The 19452-nt window shown below is 36.4% G+C and overlaps 1 protein-coding gene across 1 annotated transcript in view; it reads left to right on the top strand.

Annotated features, from left to right (window-relative positions):
• Nucleotides 1-227: 227 nt before the first annotated feature.
• Nucleotides 228-19452, top strand: part of LOC136413614 (jerky protein homolog-like) — a 157129-nt gene continuing 137904 nt past the window's right edge. The window contains exon 1 of the mRNA XM_066397295.1: nucleotides 228-238. The gene's annotated coding sequence lies outside the window, so the exon portion shown is untranslated. The remainder of the gene's footprint in view (nucleotides 239-19452) is intronic.

The following is a 19452-nucleotide window of genomic DNA, read 5'->3' as shown; positions in this document are numbered from 1 at the left end:
GGATTCCCCTATTTCTGAAAACAAGTGTTGGAGTGAAACCGTGTTATAGAAGGAATTTCGTGTTATATGGGGATTTTCCATAATTATCGAACCGTGTTATAGGGATACCGTGTTATACGGGGGTTACCTATACAATTTTATCCCTTGTTTTATAAGAATATCCCTTCAGTTTCGTTAAACAGAAATAACAGTCAGTAACATGATTTCTTTGCTACTTCCAAATTGCAGGTTTAGAAAAGTGCATTGTTGGGTGGGTATCTTTACAACATCCTCTTAAGTAATGTACAGGGTCATTCAAACTCGACGCCTCACCCATTTTATGCGTAAACAGCTGGGCTTAGCAAAATAATGTTTTCACCAAATTAAATAAAAGGACGTAAACTACAATAAATGCTAAAAACGTTGAAATGTGGAAAGCGATGCCTACTTTATGTTTTTTTTCAAAAACATACCCTTTTTTTCAAAAATGTGAACATTGATACATTTTAAACAATTTTGTATAAAAAGTTTTTTGAAATGTCTAATAATTTAAAAGCTACAAGAGAAACAACTATTGACATATTAGGCAGTCTTATGTTAACACATTGCATGAAGGTATACTTCGCTACGCACTTACTCATGAAGCAGGCGAAAAAACAATGTAAATTGTTGCCTAGCAATACAAACATGTACTTTTACGCGATCAGTTTGATTGAATGTTCATTCTCACATTTTGAAGTTAACAGTAGAAAGATACTTTTTTAATTTAATATTGGAATAATGGTTAATCATCAAGAAAAAGTCGATATGTTATTAATTTATGGCAAGATTCAACGTAATTCAAGAGCAGCAGTTAGACTGTATCGAGAAAGGTACCCAAAACGAGTGATTCCTGATCATAAAATGTTTCCTCGTTTAGAAACAAACTTAAGAAACAATTCAAATACATTTTCATGCAGGAAATCAATACCAATAGCAAATTCTGTTTCTAATAATTTTGTTGTAGCTCAAATCTGCCAATTTTTTTAAGGCGATCCTAGAGCGTCAATTAATACTGCAAGTCGATAATTAAATTTAAGTTTTTTTACAATTCAACGCACTGTCAAGAGGAATAATTATATTCCCTATAAACTGAACAACCTACAGCTTTTAAATGAAGAAAACTGTGTTAGAAGAATTAACTTTTTAAGTAATATGGTCATTATGGAAAACGACAACCATAGGATTTATAATCATATTTTATGGAGCGACGAGAGTAGATTTGTGAGCAATGGAAATCCAAACAGGCATAACACGAGATACTGGGCCACTGAAAATCCTCATATAGTTAATCAAATTGAAAACCAACGGCACTTTGGAATTAATGTCTGGTGTGGCATAATTGATCAACGTTTAGTAGGTCCGTATTTTTACGATTATAACTTTAATGGGCAAAATTTTCGAAACTTTCTGAAATTTGTTCTGCAAGTATTATTAGAAGATATGCCTTTATTGCTTAGACAAAATATGTGGTTTCAAATGGATGGTGCACCATGCCATAATGCTGCAATAGTTACCCAACACCTAAATCAGACATTTCCTGATAGGTGGATCGGTAGATGTGGCGTAGAACCTAGGCCTGGAAAATCGCCGGATCTAAGTTGTTTAGATTTCTTCTTGCGGGGAACATTAAAAAACATTGTTTACAGTACTCCTACAAATAATGTAAACATCTGAAACAAAAAAATTCGAGACGCCTGTAATTCGATAGATCGCAGATCTCTGGGAAAAGTTACGTGTCAAGAAGTCAGAAAGCGTTTTTGATATTGTTTGCTAGTAGACGGCGGCAGTTTTGAACATATTTTATAGTTTTTTTTTTAACTTGTTACTTGTTTTATATCTTAGGATTTTGTGTTAGGTTTGTAGTTTACTGATCTTGAAGATTTTAACTGATAGTTTTATAAATGAATAAAAAATATTTACAATTTGAATGTTTTTGTTGCTAGGCAACAGTTTACATTGTTTTTTTCGCCCGCTTCTTGCGTAAGTGCGTAGCGAAGTATACCCCCATGCAATTTATTAACATAAAATTACCTAATATGTCAATATTTGTTTCTCCTGTAGCTTTTAAATTATTATAAATGTCAAAACACTTTTTATACAAAACGTGTTTAGAATGTATCGATGTTCACATTTTTGTACAAAAAGGGTATGTTTCTGAAAAAACACATAAAATCGGCGTTGCTAAGCCCAACAGTTTTCGCATAAAATGGGTGGGGCGTTGAGTTTGAATGACCCTGTACACATCTTAAACAAAAATAACTTGGTGTCTAAGGTTTATTAATAGTGTCAGACATGTTGAAGCCAAAATACACATTGTAAATATTGGATCCATGACACTTTAGGGTCTTTTTCATTTTTATGAAAAAAAAACAATAATATTTTTAGCATTCTGAGGACATTGTTTAACGAAATAAATGTGGGTCTTGTTCATCTTTTCATTTTTTCAATACTTACCTGTTTTACGGGACCGTAGAGCGAAAAGGGATGCTGGGTGAGGCAGCTAAAACGGGGTTTTGATGTATTTTTAAGGTAGTTCAGGTTTGTTCAGGTTAGTTTTGATGTATTTTTAGAAGTTTTCCAAAGGGTGACATCACTTACTTTACCTTTTCTTATCTTATCTTATTAGCGTGGCTCCTGTTCAAGAAAAATATTTAATACGAGTGATGTCACCCTTTGGAAAACTTCTAGAAATACATTAAAACAGCGTTTTAGCTGCCCTACCAAGCACCTCTTTTCGCTCCACGGTCCCGTGAAACAGGTAAGTGCCGAAAAAATGAAAAAAAAAATGAAAAGATGAACAAGACCCACATTTATTTCGTTAGACAGTCCTCAGAATGCCAAAAATATTGTTTCTTTTTATAAAAATAAAAAAGTACCTAAAGTGTCATGTCACCAAAATATTATTTAGTAAAGGCGAGGGCCGTTCTCGATTTGAACTTGAAATAAATTCTTCACAAATAAAACAAAAAAGATCCAGTGAATTTGAACACTTTCGATTCATATTGTACTGTTTATATGTACAGGGTGATCGATTTAACTGGAGAAATTAGTTTTTCTGGGAAATGATCGAAAAAAATAAATGATTTAAAAACGCATTCCATTTTTACTTACTTTGACTAAAATCTAAGGTAGAAATGCAAGAATTATCTTAGCGACGCATCAACATTTTTTTCTTCAGCAACATACTTTTTTTATTATATTGCTGCAAAAATTTCTTAATTTCGAATATTTTTTCTACATAACATTTTTTTATGTTTCAATTATTTACAAAGTTATGGGCAGTTCTGTGATTTTGTGATGTATGTAATATATCAATTGCTAAGTTTATATAATAAAAATTATATAAACTACATTATTATTTATTTTATACATATTTCATTTTATTTATTTTAACTGTACAACAATATAACTGAGAATACAACAATTAAAATATTTTTTTTTTAATTTACATATTTATCATAAGGGAAACCACAAGAAAATAAAAATTTCGATTGAAATAAATAAATAAAAAAGGAACAACTGAGTAAACAGAATAAGAAAATTAAATGAACTCAAAACTCAATAATTTAATAAATATTCAATGTGAGCGCCATTGTTATTTAAACATAACTCGTAACGTTTCTGCAGTTCATGGGTCGTTATTTTTCTTAAAACATTGCCAAATATTTCAGTACAACCAGCAGTAATCTTTTGTTTCAAATGGTTAATACTAATTGTTTTAGTTTCATATACCTTATTTTTTAAGGTTCCCCACAGGAAAAAATCAAGAGGAGTGAGATCTGGGGCTCTTGGAGGAAACTTTGAAAAACCATTAGTCTGTATCCATTTATTTTCAAAATGCAAATTTAAATAATTTTAAACAACTGCAGCAGTATGGTAAGGCGCTCCATCCAGTTGAAACCATAGGTGTCTCCTAATTTGAAGAGGCACATTTTCCATGAAAATAGGAATATCATTCGCAAGGAAATCACAATATCTTTGTCCTGTTAAGACACCGTCATAAAAATATGGTCCTATTAAATGGCGTCCTACAATTCCACACCATACCTTGATGCCAAAGTGACCCTGCTTTGAACTTCTCTAGCGTTATGTGGATTTTTGTCGGATCAGTGATGAGTATTTTTTCGGTTAGGAATGCCATGACTAATAAAATGACTTTCGTCTGTCCACAAAATGTGATTAAACAAATTAGGATCATCATTTAAAGCAACTAAGAACTGAGCAATAAAATTTGCTCGCCTTTCAAAATCTCCAGGACGTAACTCTTGCATATTATGTATTTTATAATCATGAACCTTATTCATTTGTAAAACTCTTTGAACTGTATTATATGTCACATTTAACTCTCTCATAGCCTCTTTAATCGACACTTCAGGATGATTTTGAAAATGGTTTAATATAATTGCTACATTTTCATCAGTTATAACAGTTCTTTGTCTCACCTTGTTAACTAAGAATGATGTCTTATTCTGACGAAGAACATTTTCCAATTTGGAAAATATTTGGTGATTCGGAAGATTTCTTTCGGGATATCTCAGTGCATATAATCATCTTGCCTGTAATGCATTTTTTGGGCTTCTCCGTAAATTAACAGCATATCCACTTTTTCGTCGTGGGAAAACATTTTTTTATAAAACAGAAACTCAAAAGTTATTGATAATAATTTAACTTAATAAAGTTATAAGTGAAAAAGATTTAGGTTAATTTTACAATTTATATTTTCTTCAATACAAACAAACAAAAAAACATAGCAACGGAAAACAATTGAAGTATCTATGTGAATTAATAACTAGATCGAATCCGAAATATTGCATTTTCCTCAGCCTGCTAGCTTTTAGTCAAAAAATAATAATTGGTCTGAGAGAAACCCACATAATACTAGAGGAGTTTAAAAGTAAGATATATTCAAAATTAAGAGATCTTTGCAGCAATGTAATAAAAAAAGTATGTTGCTGAAGAAAAAAATTTTGAAGCGTCGCAAAGATAATTCTTGTATTTCTACCCTGGATTCTAGTCAAAGTAAGTAAAAATGAAATGCTTTTTTAAATCATTTATTTTTTTCGACCGTTTCCCAGACAAACTCATTTCACCAGTTAAATCAATCATTTTGTACAGTGAAACCTTTTATTACGGACACGTTTGTTCGGCAGATAACTCCTTTAAACGGACGAGTTTCAGAAAACAAAGCTCCTGGCTATTTTTTTACATGTCGAACCAATCCCCATACCAGGATACTAATAAACGGGCGCGGACACTGTTTTTGGTATCAAAAAATACATAAACTTCCGTTAACCAAAATTGAAATTTTATTAGTGAAATAGCACGTCGTGCACGGGAACGTTATTTTGTAGAGAATTACCCGAGTTAGTTCTCTGAATTTCCTATTTTTTGTTTTAATGTTAATGAATAATTATGAAAGATTTCACTGTTTACAGATGTGAGGGTATACTTACAAATACTAGTCTCTTTTTTATTAGTATAGCCAATTACAATACTTTTTTCCGATATATCGTCTAAAATTATGTCAAATTTATTGTTTATTGTTTATTTAGACATTTCGATGTAGTAAAAATGTTTCATTATTTTTTATTATTAATACTTATACATAAGAGGTACAGAAGATATATACAGTGGGTCAAAAAAGTATTCGTACACCTACTTACTTTCTTTGAGATATTGTTTCCTAAGGAATGCAAACATGTTAATACAAGTTCTTGCTGTTGGTTTGCACAAACGCAAATATGTTTATCATTTTATTTGAAATTTTATCAGAAATAGTCGGCACGTCCAAGAAAATGGGGCAAAAATACAAAGAATTAACTATTCAAATATTCAAAAAAATCGAATTGTGACTTTATTTAAGCAAAATTTAAGTTATCGACGCATTGGTCAGATGTTTAAAATTCCTCATACAACTGTCCAGTACATTGTTTCAAAATTCAAAAAGGACTCGACAGATAATATTAAGCGTAGTGGTCGTCCAAAAAAGCTAACCGTAAGAGAAACCCGCAGTATCCTTAAACTTATACAAAAAAAAACCTAAAACCAGTACTCCGGAGATTGCTAAACACATTCAAACAGATTTTGGCAAAACCGTCTGTACTCAAATTGTGAGAAATCGCCTTCACGAATTTGGGTTCAAAGGAAGAACTGCCCGAAAAAAGCCGTTCATAAGTGAGACAAATAGAAAAAAACGTCTAGATTTTGCTAAGACACATGCAAATAAGGCTTTATCGTTTTGGGAGAAATTAATATTCTCAGACGAAAGCAAATTCAACATATTCGAGTCAGATGGAAGGAATTTTGTGTGGCGAAAACCCAATAAAGAATTAGATCCAAAGAATCTTATTCTAACTGTCAAACATTGAGGAGGCGGCGTCCTAGTGTGGGGATGCATGAGTGCTGCAGGAGTTGGCGAACTTGTCATCATCGATGGTATCATGAATGCTGCGAAGTATGTGAACATACTCCGAGGCAATCTGAATTGAAGTGCAACCAAATTGGGAATAAGGAATTCATATTTGTTTCGATAGGACAACGATCCCAAACACACTGTCAGATTAACCAAGGAATGGTTGTTGTATAATGCACGACAGTTATTTCCTACTCCTCCTCAGTCACCGGACGTAAACCCAATCGAAAATTTGTGGGCTTATTTGGAATCACAATTAAAGAGGGATGAAATTCGATCTCGTCCACAGATAATCACGAAACTGCAAGAATGTTGACAACAAATTAGCCCTGAAGTGACCCGAAAATTAGTTGAATCAATGCTCAGAAAACTCCAGGCAATAATGAATGCAAAGGGCATGCATACAAAGCATTAGTCTTTTCACTCTTTTCAAATACGATGTGCGATACGGTGTACGGTCAGGTGTACGAATACTTTTTGTGCCTGCAAAAACTGTCTATTTGTTAAATATCTTTTGTTGCGTTAGAATTTTTTTTGTTACCTAATTAAAAACGTTTGTTTTATGATATTATATTAGTATGTATGAGAAAATTTACATTAAACAATAATTATATTTACAATTACAGAAAAGTATTGTGTACGAATACTTTTTTGACCCACTGTAATTGGATAAACGGCAAAAAGTCGTGTTGACCAGTGTTATCAGTGAAAGAGCATTAAATAATCCTAATTGTGTGTTTAACATCTGTTTCTCCGATGAACGTTCGTTTTTCTTAAACGGCACTGTAAACCGTCATAATTGTCGTTACTGGTCGGACTACATTCTACGAATTTATCACGAATCACATACCCAATAGCAACAAAAATTAAACGTTTGGTGTAGAAGTTTTGGCAATCATATTATTGGACCATTTTTTATACCTGGTAATCTTGATGGGGAAATATATCTTAGATTATTAGAGGAAGCTATCGATCCAGCAAGAACAACCATTATTGAAAATGACAACAATAATCAATACATTGGAAATGAGGTATATTTTAGCAGGATGGAGCGCCCCTCCATTATGTAAAAGCTGTCCGGCTTGAAATGGCTGGTGTTTTGTTTTCGTTTAGCCACCCTGTATATTATCAAGGATTAAGATGAAACAATAAACAACATACAAGGTTTAATGTTGGATACCGACGAGAAAAAAAAAGAGGACAGGGATAGAGCAAAGTAGTGACGATGAAATTGTAATGCAAAAAATGTTTCTAGCTAATGGCAGACTTGACTGGATAATCGATGATGAGTTTTCCCTTTATATCCACAAATTTGATTAGTCCCATTCAGGCTGTAAAATTGAAGGTACGACGGCATTTGAATTTTTTAATTAATTTTTTACACCGGATATAATGCAAGTAATTGCGGATGAGATAAATAAATATTTTAATTTTTTATGTCATAATAATGACGATTCAGGATTTTCTCATATAAAAAGATGGAAACCTGTTGAGTCTCAGGAATTGTATTGTTTCTTTGCCATTGCTCTTCTAATGCCACATATGAACAAAATGCAAAGAAATAATTACTGGTCTAAAGACCTCTATATTTCTACACCACTATTTTCAAGGCTTATGAAAAGGGCCGGCTTCTTGCTTATAATGCAATTACTATATTTTTCATATAATGATAAGGTACCATTGGAAAATGATTTTCTAGTTAAAATCAGAGCTCCCGTGTATTGAGTAATCTATCGAGCGCATCCCCCGGGTGCTGGATAGGTGAACGGCCAGGACTTTCATGTAGGACGCTGGTTAGTGGGAGTGATAAAGGAAAGCTGCAGGTTAAAAACTGCACGTTCGGAATGAAAACTTCTGCCGTTGACCAGTTTGATATCCCGTAGAGATCGGGTGCGCCTCAGCGATAGCGACAGGGATGTAGTAATCATCGAGATGAATCGGATGGGCGGGGATCTGTAGAGATCGCATGGTGAAGCCACTATATACACATCCCAATTTCTAAGGTGGAGTGCGCGTCGAAGGAATACAAGATTGGGGGAAATTTAGCCCCGAGCGATTCCGTAAGGATTCATACTGTGGACACGGGCATGATTAGCTCGCAGATACCTTAGCTGAAATTGTACTTAATTCCCAAAGTGCAATTTGTCCTATTTTACCTTAAATCCTTACCAACTTCCACTCTGTGGAGCATCCTACAATTTTTCCCAACTATCTCAAACAGAAAAAAAAATGATGAGTGAAATATTAAAACTGGTGCCCCAAGCGAGTCATAGTCCCGCCGTAGGTTCCGACCGGGTGAAAGCCCCGGTGGCTGGCCGCATGGATTCTGAGGGAGGCCGTAACCACTCTGCAAGAGGAAACAGAAAAAAAAGAGGTAAGGAGGAAGAGGGCGGAGAAGGAAATAATTAAGTCCCCAACGGGGAAACGGCGCTCGCGAGAGTGGAGGACCTCTACCGCCTGCTAAAAACCAATTATAGGCCGAGACAGGACATCATGAACGCCGTCTCGGACGTGGGAAACGCACTTCGCAAGGTGGTGCGTTCCGCATCCCCAACGGCGGAAAAAGACTTCAGGACGGAGCATCGGAAGCAGATACATCGCCTGGTCACGTCCGGAGAGCTGCTTGTGGCGATCCGGGAGTAGTAGGAAGAGGATCTGATTTCGGTCACAAAAGCAGTCCACGACGACCCCTTGGTCGAGGGGTATTGCAATGATCTAGGGGTAATTGTGGAGGATAAGGCTAGCTCTCTCAAGAAGAAGATCCTGGGCCTACTCTCTTAGCTTCGGTAGCTGGGGAAAGAACAAGAGACGGGGGAGATGTCTTTCATCGTACAATCGTGCCGATTGCGGTAACAATAGAGCTATTCGTTTTTAATTGCCAATCGCGAGGTGACCTGGGACCGGAGGCGGTCTTCGAAACGATAAACTGGTAACTGGTAAACGCCGCGCAGGCAAAGTGGAGGATGCGGATGATAGTCCCTCAGGTTGTGGAGCCGAGTCCCTGGAAGTTGAGGAAATTCTGGAGAGCTCGGGGCGGAGGAAAGCATGGTGAAGCTTCACTTCTATTTAGACAGATCGAAGGCCAAGGGGAGATGGAAGCGACCAGGGAGAAAAAGGAGGTCATCTTCATGACCAAGAAGGAGGTGGCAACGTACTTCGACGCACTCGGGTGGTGGCAAATGGGGGACCGGGAATGGAGATAGGAACGGTCAAGGAGATTAAGAACGAGGAAGTTCTCCTGATAGTGCCCAAAAGGGAAAGAAATGATGAGTTCCGGGATCTCCTCTCAAGGGAACTTGGGTGAGGGGGAGTCTCGTTAGGGGGGGGGGGGGGTAAGGGACGGCCGATCGTCTTCCAGGTCTTTGGACTAGACGGCGTGACTATCGAGGAGGAAGTAGTAGGGGTGGCGGTGTTGGATTGACAGCGATTATGGTTACTGGGTCTTCGGCTCAGCTTCGGAAGCTGCCAAACCGCCATCCTCCTGATGAAGGTAGACGTGGCGAGCAGCATTCGCCAGATCATAAGGTTCCGAGTCGGCATCTCAAAGTGTCTGCTGCGGGAAAGGCGCGACATGGGTCTCTGATTTCGTTTCTGGGAAGAGGGAAAGAGGGCGGGTAAGTGTAGAAGGGAGGACCGCTCGCATTTGTGTGCCAGGTGCGCGCGGAAAGGCCACAAGGCCGCGGCCTGCAGAGAGGAGCAATAATGCCCCTTATGTAAAGTAGGGAGGCAAAGCGCCGAGGGACCGGCAGGGTAAGAACGAAGCGGAAGAAGGTGGGGTTCGAAGAGATAGGGGAGCGGAACCCAGTAGAAAAGAACAGCCGATAGACTCGACGACTTCGAGGACCGATAGTGAGGAGAAGGGGGAAGGTTCTCCCAGGACCAGTTTGCTTAGGTCGCTGATCAAGGAAGGGAGAGGAGCGGACAGGATGGACGACTGGCAAGAAACCCGGTCGGACTAATTGGAGAATGCGGGTAAATGTGACTGAGTGAGGATGTGAATGTGTGCGGTCGATAGTGTCATGCCGTCATCGAGCAAGAAACTGCGGTTCCTACAGATTAACCTGGAAAAGGGCCGTCTCGCGATGGACCTCATGATGCAGGTGGTCAGGGGCGAGGTGTCGACGTGGTACTGGGACAAAAACTGTATGGCGTGAATGGGGCTTTATACGAGACAAGAGCAGCAAATTGCACATGCAGCAAGATGCAGCAAATGCAATATCTCAAAATTACTAAAAATGAATCCATACTACAATTTATGGACCGATTGAAAACTTTTATACAAAATTTTTTTTCAAAAGTCCAATACGAAATTTCTGATCAGATGTCTAGATCTACTCTGATATCTCAGGTTGAAAATACATCCATTCTGATACTAATAGCCAACTTTCTTCAAATATTAAAAACCATGTTTATGGTACAACGTCCAACTACATTGGACGCTGCACTTCAGCATGTAGTCAATTACAATATGGTTGAATCGCAAGTTAATTTTAGCAATCACCATTTTACCAACAACCATTTCACCCCGTAGAATTTTTCTGAGCGACCAATTAACATTCAAAATAGAAACCCATCTAGGAGCCCACCTAACCCTTTTCGAATTCCCACCAATAATCACCTACAAACCACGAGAAATCCAAGAACAGCTAAAATCTCCAAGCCTGCTCGAATCCAACCCACGCATGCTTCAAATAACGTCCCTCCTAACCAAGAGTTTGGAAAACTAAGACCGACACCACGGGAAGTCCCAATACCTATGTCCATCTCTACTGCAGGACCCTCTGCTCTATATCGGCAAAGGCAACCCCCTATAAGATATCCCACTTTTCAACCGACGGGTCCTCGTAATTTTACATCTCAAGAATTAACCAATATTGAAACCCAAACTCCATATGATAGTAGCAAATTCGACCCTTCTGAAGAAGTTACATCTTCGGAATATTAGAACTTCCTAGAAAACAGAAACTTTTAAAACGATGAAACCAACTCCGGTGTTACTGGAGAGTGTGAAGAAAATTTTCTCACCCTTGCCTCCGAGCACAATTTAACTTAAACAATGTTGCTCAGATGATAGAACTGCCCTACTTTTAGCTACCCGAAAAACAAATTACAGTTCTTATCGACTCAGGAGCCTCCGATTCTATCATCACCCCACGAATTGCAGAACTATTCCCAGAAAGCATTTTCTTTGAATCCTTTGAAATAACTGCTTGCAAACAAACATACTGCGAAAATAAAAATTTAAAGCTACCATTATTAGAAGAGCTAGGCATAGATTGTCCATTTAAGCTGTGTATTTTAAACTAGCATAACGATTTCAATGCCCTAATAGGTTCTAGGGACCTTAAAAGATTGAAAGCTCTTTTAAACTATGACAGCAAAATCTTGACCCTAGGAAATATAAAGATCCCATTTTCCCTTACTTATAATAAACCTTGGACCAAACCTATAAAGAACATAAATGCTGAGTTTTTAATAATACCGGTCAATTATAAAAAAGATACCGCTATCTTGTCCTCTTTTATGATAAATGAACATATTTTACCTGATTCTCTAGTCAAGGTTCATGACGGACTTTGTAAAATTCCTAATCCCGCACCAGAAATTCAAATAATTTTCCTCAGCACATAAAAGTCATACTCGAAGACCAATTTAAATTACTCGACCCGCCAACAACTCCTCCAAATGACCAGCTAGAAGCCCAGATACGATTAAACTACCTAACCCCGTTGGAAAAATCGAAACTTATTCCCATTTGTCATGAATCTGTGGCGTACCTTGTATTGGTCAGGTGTTAAATTCATTTACCAAATACTCCTGTACTAGTAATTGGTTCCTTTATAATAATATCGCCTGGTAGTTTGTTTATAGGTATATTGTAACTTAGATCGTTTCCAAATAATAAGTTTAACAAATCACCATTCATTCATATATCTTTTGTATTTTTAGAATAGTCATCGTGTGTCAAAAAAAAAATATATATATATATATATATATATACAGGGTGTCCGGAAAGGTCATGTCATAAATTCTAAGGGTTAAAAAAATTAAATAAAATAAATTCTATCGATTAAAGCAAGGTATATCTTTTTTGTAGGAAAATTACCATAAAACCGAGCTATGGAAAAAAATACTCATTTGGTTAAGTCACTAAAAAAATATACGTGTTTAAATGAGAAATTTTGACTTTCCCTGTATAAGGAAGACGTATGAAACATTCCATTACCTATGAAAATAAGCATGACTATGAGTTATTTAAACTACCCAACTTTCATTGTTACCATTATAACTGTTTAAAAGTTACAGCAAAATTGTTTTTTTTAATTTCTTACTTTGAGAGCAAATAACGTAGTAAGGAAGGCCGCTAGGAATTTTTTTTATATGAAGTTCTAGCATTATTTTAGCCTTCTCTACAACCCCTAGAATTTATGACATGACCTTTCCGGACACCCTGTATATACTATATATAGTTTTGTAAAATAAGATTAACTAGTAAAAAATTAACTTTCGTATTTGAATTAATATGTTAATTCTACGACAAATTCAAAGACATGATGTATAGTGAAAATTCCGATTTGACTTTTATCAGTTAAACGAAACATAAAATTTGATCAAACACTGATAGCCCAATTTATGTAAAATCATTTAGACATCCTCAATGCATGCATCAGGAAATTCAAGTTCAAGTTCAAAAACTCCTAGACAACAACATCATTCAACCCTCAATATCACTATATTCAGCTCCTGTATGGATAGTCCCGAAAAAAGCGGACACCTCAGGAAAACAAAAATTTCGTATGGTTGTAGATTATCGTAGGTTAAACGACGCTACTGTCGAAGAAAAATATCTGTTGTCCAGAATAGAGGAAATTTTAGATAACCTTGGGAAATGCACGTACTTTACCACGCTTGACCTAGCCCAAGGATTTCATCAAATCGAGATGGATCCCTGTTCTATCGAAAAGACAGCCTTTACTATTGAAATGGGTCATTATGAATACTTAAGAATGCCATTTGGGTTAAAAAAAAACGCACCCGCTATACAGGGTATTTCAAATTCGACCGTCACCATTGGGATCTCGGAAACTAGAAGAGATACGAAAAAGTTTAAATGGGGGCAAAGTTGCGCAATCTAGTACTTGATCGAATACCATTTTCAAAATTTTAATTTTCCGAGTACTTCCGAAGATATCCGAGAAAACTAAAAATTGGAGAATCCATTTTTATTTTTTTTAGCGTTATTTAACAAGAAAAGTTAAATCCGTAAGCACATTTTCATTGCCATTTTTTCTCTACTACACGATGATATATTCAAATTTAGGATCCGACGTTTCGTCTTTCGACTACCATCATCAACTTTATTTTTTCTTATGGGCGCCATATGGGATTTTTCGACAAAAAAATAGTGCGTTTCATTCTGAATTCGTTGATATAAAACTTCTTATAATTTACTTTTTTAAAAGCCGAAATATTTAAATAAAAAGAAATATTACATAGTTGGCCTTGACTCCATCGAAAGACTTTCTTTTGTTCGCGCTATATGACAAAATTCCTCAAACGAAATTAGAGCGTGTGCAGATTTCCAATGAAAATGAGTTTCCGAAGTGAAGAAAAACGAGGTATGTTAAGACTTTACCACAAATTTGATAGGAACAGTAGGAAAACAGCTCAAATGTATTTTGAGTTATATCCGGAAAGACAACAGCCGCATAGAACATTATTTAAAACTTTGGACAAACATTTAGTTAAGTTTGGTGCTTTTGAAAAACCTAGGATGAAGTATGGAAGCAGAATGGAAGTAGATACTAGAAATAACTAATCTCAATATTCGATTATTGATTGATACAGGATCCCATGCTTCCTTACTTAGACCTTCAATAGCGGAAACCTATTACCTAGAATTAATTGAACCTCACATTAGCACATTGCATATCTGTGCCGGATCAGAAAGAGCTACAAATACAGCAAAAATCCCTTTATTTTTATGCTTTGGCATAACAGAACCTATCAGGTTCATTCTCTATTCATTCCATGAATATTTCGATGGAATATTTGGAATCAAAGACCTGTGTCAACTTAATCTAAATATTAATTAGAGATATAAAAGACTATCAAACCATTATATATCTAGATATACCCTTCGAATACCGAGAGGATTTTGAAAATTATACCATTGAATTACCACCCAAAACGATAAAGAAAATCATCGTTAAATCAGACCTACCTAATGACACTACTTGGACCATCCCTTATTATTCAGACTACCAGATCGAAATTCAACCTACAATAGTAGAAATTTAAGATCGGAGTTATGCCTTAGATATCCTTAATCATTCCAAAAGACATGTAGCTCTAGCATGCAGTCGACATGAAAATTTCTCATTAGAACCAATTGATTTAAATAATTTCGAAATCCTCACCGTTGATACAAATTTATCCCCAAATATACAAAATATTTTTTTTTAATTCTTCTAGTAAAGAACCACTAGATATCAAAAATCTACTCAGGCATGAACACTTAAACCCGGAAGAACGCAACCAATTGTTTAAACTAATAAAAGACTATAATAACATCTTCCATCGACCCGGAGATCCTTTGACATTCAGTAACCAAATTAAACATGTGATCCGTACTACCGATGAGATCCCTGTGCACACAAAAAATTATAGATACCCCTATTTCCATAAGGAATAAATAAAGAGACAAATTAATCAAATATTAAATGACGGTATTATCAGGTATCTATATCACCATGGAGCTCACCCATTTGGATAATCCCAAAAAAACTCGATGCATCCAATTAAAGGAAATGGAGATTAGTTGTGGACTACTGAAAATTAAATGAAAAGACTATCGACGATCGATATCCTTTACCTAACGTAACCGATTCTAGATAAACTTGGGCGATCTGAATACTTTACCACCTTCGACTTAACCAGTGGATTTTATTAGATAGAAATGGAACCACAAAGTATCCCAAAGACTGCATTCAATGTTGAGAATGGTCATTACGAATATACTCGGATGCCATGCGGATTAAAGAATGCACCATCAACCTTTCAAAGAACTATGGACAACGTATTACAAGGATTACAAGGAAAAATTAGCCTGGTCTACATGAATAATATTATCATCTACTCGACCAGCTTACAAGAACATATAAATTAATTAAAACAAATTTTTAACCGCCTTGCTTTTTATAATCTAAAAATACAATTATTAGACAAATCAGAATTTCTGCACAAAACTGTCGAATTCTTAGGACACATCGTAACTCCGGAAGGAATTAAACCGAATTCTAAGAAAATCGAACCCATAAAAAACTTTAAGATTCCCAAAACTCGGAGAGATATTAAAGCATTCTTGGGACTTGTCGGGTATTATCGAAAGTTTATTAAAGACTTCGGGAAATTCATCAAGCCTTTAACTCATTGTTTAAAGAAAAATACCAAAATTATTTACGATAAGCCCTTTATAAACGCCTTCGAACTAAGTAAAATATCCTAGTAAATGATCCAATACTCCAACACCCAGATTTTACTAAACCTTTCATCTTAACAACCGATACATCTGATTATGCATTAGGAGCAGTATTATCACAAGGTCTGATTGGACTAGACTTATCAATAGCACATGCTAGTAGAATCTTAAATCCATCAGAATGCAACTATGCAACTATCGAAAAAGAGCTCCTTGCAATAGTCTGGGCAACCAAATATTTTAGGCCCTACCTCTTTGGGCATAAATTTAAAATAGTTACCGACCATAAACCCCTCCAATGGCTCTTTTCTATAAAAGAATCTAATTCAAAACTGGTACGTTGGCGCTTGAAATTACAGGAATACGATTATACAATACACTATAAAAAAAGAAAACATAATTCAAATGCAGATGCTCTCTCTTGTCCTTGTAAAGAAATAAATCCACTAGAAATAACATCATCACCTCTGCCTCATATGTCAGCTACTTGCGACACTGAAAATTACCAATATTCTTGGCATGAAAAAATAAAGCATTTTTTTGATTCTCAACAAGACTTATTCGATTCAACTCCGAAAAAGGTAGAAAAAAAGAAACCGAAAAAAAAAAACAACGAAGGAACAAAGATAAAAAATTAATATAATATCGGATATTCAAATTAAACCCCCAGGATCAGTAGCTGCACAAACCATAAAAGATACGAAATTAATTCAAAAGGAAAATATATCAATTCAAGAAGATAAAGTTACATCTATTAGTACCATACACACATCACAGGAAAACCCAATCTTAGGAGCCCCTTATGTAAATAAGAATCTCAACAATTACAGAAATCAAGTCATCTTCAAATGGACATCACACGAGAAATCCTATTACGAAACGACAAAATTATTTAATATAAAGAAAAGAACAACTATCTTTATCAACAAAGAACCAGAAACTCAAGAAGTACAACATCTCTTACGAGACCATTTACTCCCAGGCATGTATTGCTTACATTTTCAGGATAAAACTTTAGAACCAATATTTATGCGAATCTTCCAGGAAACATTTAAAAAGAACGCTTATACCTTAATTATCTCCAATATATTACTAGAAGACGTTGCAGACCAAGGCGATCAAAATGAAATTATCGAACGACACCATACGACAAAAACATCACACCGAGGAATTACTGAAAATATAAAAAATATCAAACAAAGATATTATTGGCCCAACCTTGAGAAAGATGTAATTAATTTTGTTAATACCTGTGAAACATGTCAGAAGGCAAAGTATAAACGGCGTCCCTATAAAGTAATTTTTAAATCTACACCTATTGGAACAAAACCCTTCGAACATGTCTATATGGATACTTATTCCATATTAGGACAAAAATTTCTAACTATTATTGACAACTTTTCGAAATTTGCGGCGGCATACGCTATGAATGAAAACTCAATTGAAATCTGTCAAAATCTTGTAAAGTTCTTTTCTCATCACGGAACCCCAACTATATCAAATTGAACTGCATTTTACTACTCCTAATAATCCTAATTCAAACTACAATCGACTTTGCAAAACTCAATGTCCTTCACCATAGTATCTTAAAGTATAATGAATTACAGTCGATTATTGTTTTTCAATACCCGAACCAATATACGATCGAAACCATAATTAGACCTTCCTTAATAATCCCTGCCGAATGCCATACGAGAATAAGAAACAAAATATACAATGACCAAAAAACAAATACTCTCATCTTGCGATTAAAATTGCCAACCCTAAGGGTTAACGAGAGCCTGAAACAACAAATTGAACCCTTACAACTCGAAGAAATAAACGTCGATAATCTCAACGAAGACATCCAAGGTATCGAAAAGCTAGCAATACATCCATTACAACAAATAAATGTAACGAGTTATATCATGGAAGTATCTAGACAAAGCCGAAGCCTGCTGCGACATTACAATATTGCTGACAGGGCAAGAAATTATTAGGTCGCGTAGTATGAAATGAGTAGATTCTCGAAATGCCACATTCAACTGCGAATAACTTCACTCTAAATCTATATTTGAACTTGACTTTTTTATGTGGAAAAGGCACATTCTTCCTCTTTCGATCAGAGTTTAAAGTGTTAAAAATTATTGAAAACTTTTATTTTTATAAAAATTTTTGTGCAGCCATGCAAAATAGTGAAATTCGTGTGTTAATGAAATATGAGTTCCACCGGGGAACCACAACAGCTCAGGCGGCTCGCAATATTAATGATGTGTTTGGTACTGAAGTCACTTCACAGCAAACAGTATCTCGTTGGTTTATGAAATTTCGTTCTGGCAATTTTGACCTGAACTAACCTGAACAAATGAACCACGTGGACGACCTGAAACTCAAGTGGATAACGATTATCTAAAAGCCGTGGTGGAAGCGAATCCACGTCAAAGTGCAAGCAAATTATCGTTAATATTCAGTGTAACCAAAAAAACAATATTGACTCATTTGGCTGAAATTGGTAAGGTGAAAAAGCTGGACAAGTGGGTACCGCATGAGTTGAGCGACATACAGAAAGAACGACGTCTCGAAGCTTGTTCTTTGTTGTGCCGGTATAATAACTGTGGGGTTGTAAAACTGAGTCATGGTTAAAAATCGTAGTAAGCGACCTTCGACGTCTTTTTAATATTGTTTGTGTTATGCCTCTCATTTTTATGACTCCGCATTCTTCCGCGAAGTAGGATGAGTTAGATGGATGGGGTAACGGTTTTTCTGGGTCTCTGCCACCCAGATGTTGACCGGGCGGGGGTGAGAAATCCCGTTACCAAATAGAATAGTTTTTAAGAGAAAGGACGGACCCGGCCAGTCCTGAATGTAAATTGGTGGGCATCAGATCTAGGTCTGCCCTTTTCTCCTTTTGTGTTCAACTGTAAATAAACGCTCACTTATACTTCTACTTCTTTGAACTGTGATTCCCTTTGCTTTGGATATAATCACCATCCTATATCTACTTTAGTGTTGAAACTCAATACCATATTGAGTTGCGATACTACATTTGGGGGCTCGTCCGGGATTACAGTAATCGGAAAGGGTATAAGTGGGTGCGAAGTCGCGTCGGGGGTGTGTGAAAGTTTGTGGCAGGGTGCGTTAGTTCAGGTTAGTCAGCCATGGAAGGTATAATCGACCAAGTCGCAAGAGGTGCAATGGAGTTGGAAGACGATCAACTCCGAGGAATGAGAATTCCAGAGCTCAAGGAGGAGCTCAGGCGACGAAATCTCCGGGTGACGGGTTGTAAACCTGAATTATTGGTGAGGCTAAGAGCGGCGCTCCTGCTTGAGCGAGAAGCCGCCGGCAATGAGGAGGAAGAAGTAGATGAAGATGTTGAGGCTGCCAATGCTTGGGGACTCCAAGGGGCGAGAAGCAGGCACAGTGATGTACGTGTCCAAGGCGGCCGAAGGGGCAGTAGCGACGAAGACGACGGTGATGATACGGATGACGGACGTATCCATCACACCCCGGTGACACAAGGACGAAACGTGTCACAGCGGGTATTATTAACCTTCAAAGA

Source organism: Euwallacea similis, chromosome 14 (genome assembly GCF_039881205.1).
Source record: "Euwallacea similis isolate ESF13 chromosome 14, ESF131.1, whole genome shotgun sequence".
Taxonomy (NCBI): domain Eukaryota; kingdom Metazoa; phylum Arthropoda; class Insecta; order Coleoptera; family Curculionidae; genus Euwallacea; species Euwallacea similis.
Note: the sequence above shows the minus strand (reverse complement) of the source record. Positions and strands in the feature narration are given on the sequence as shown.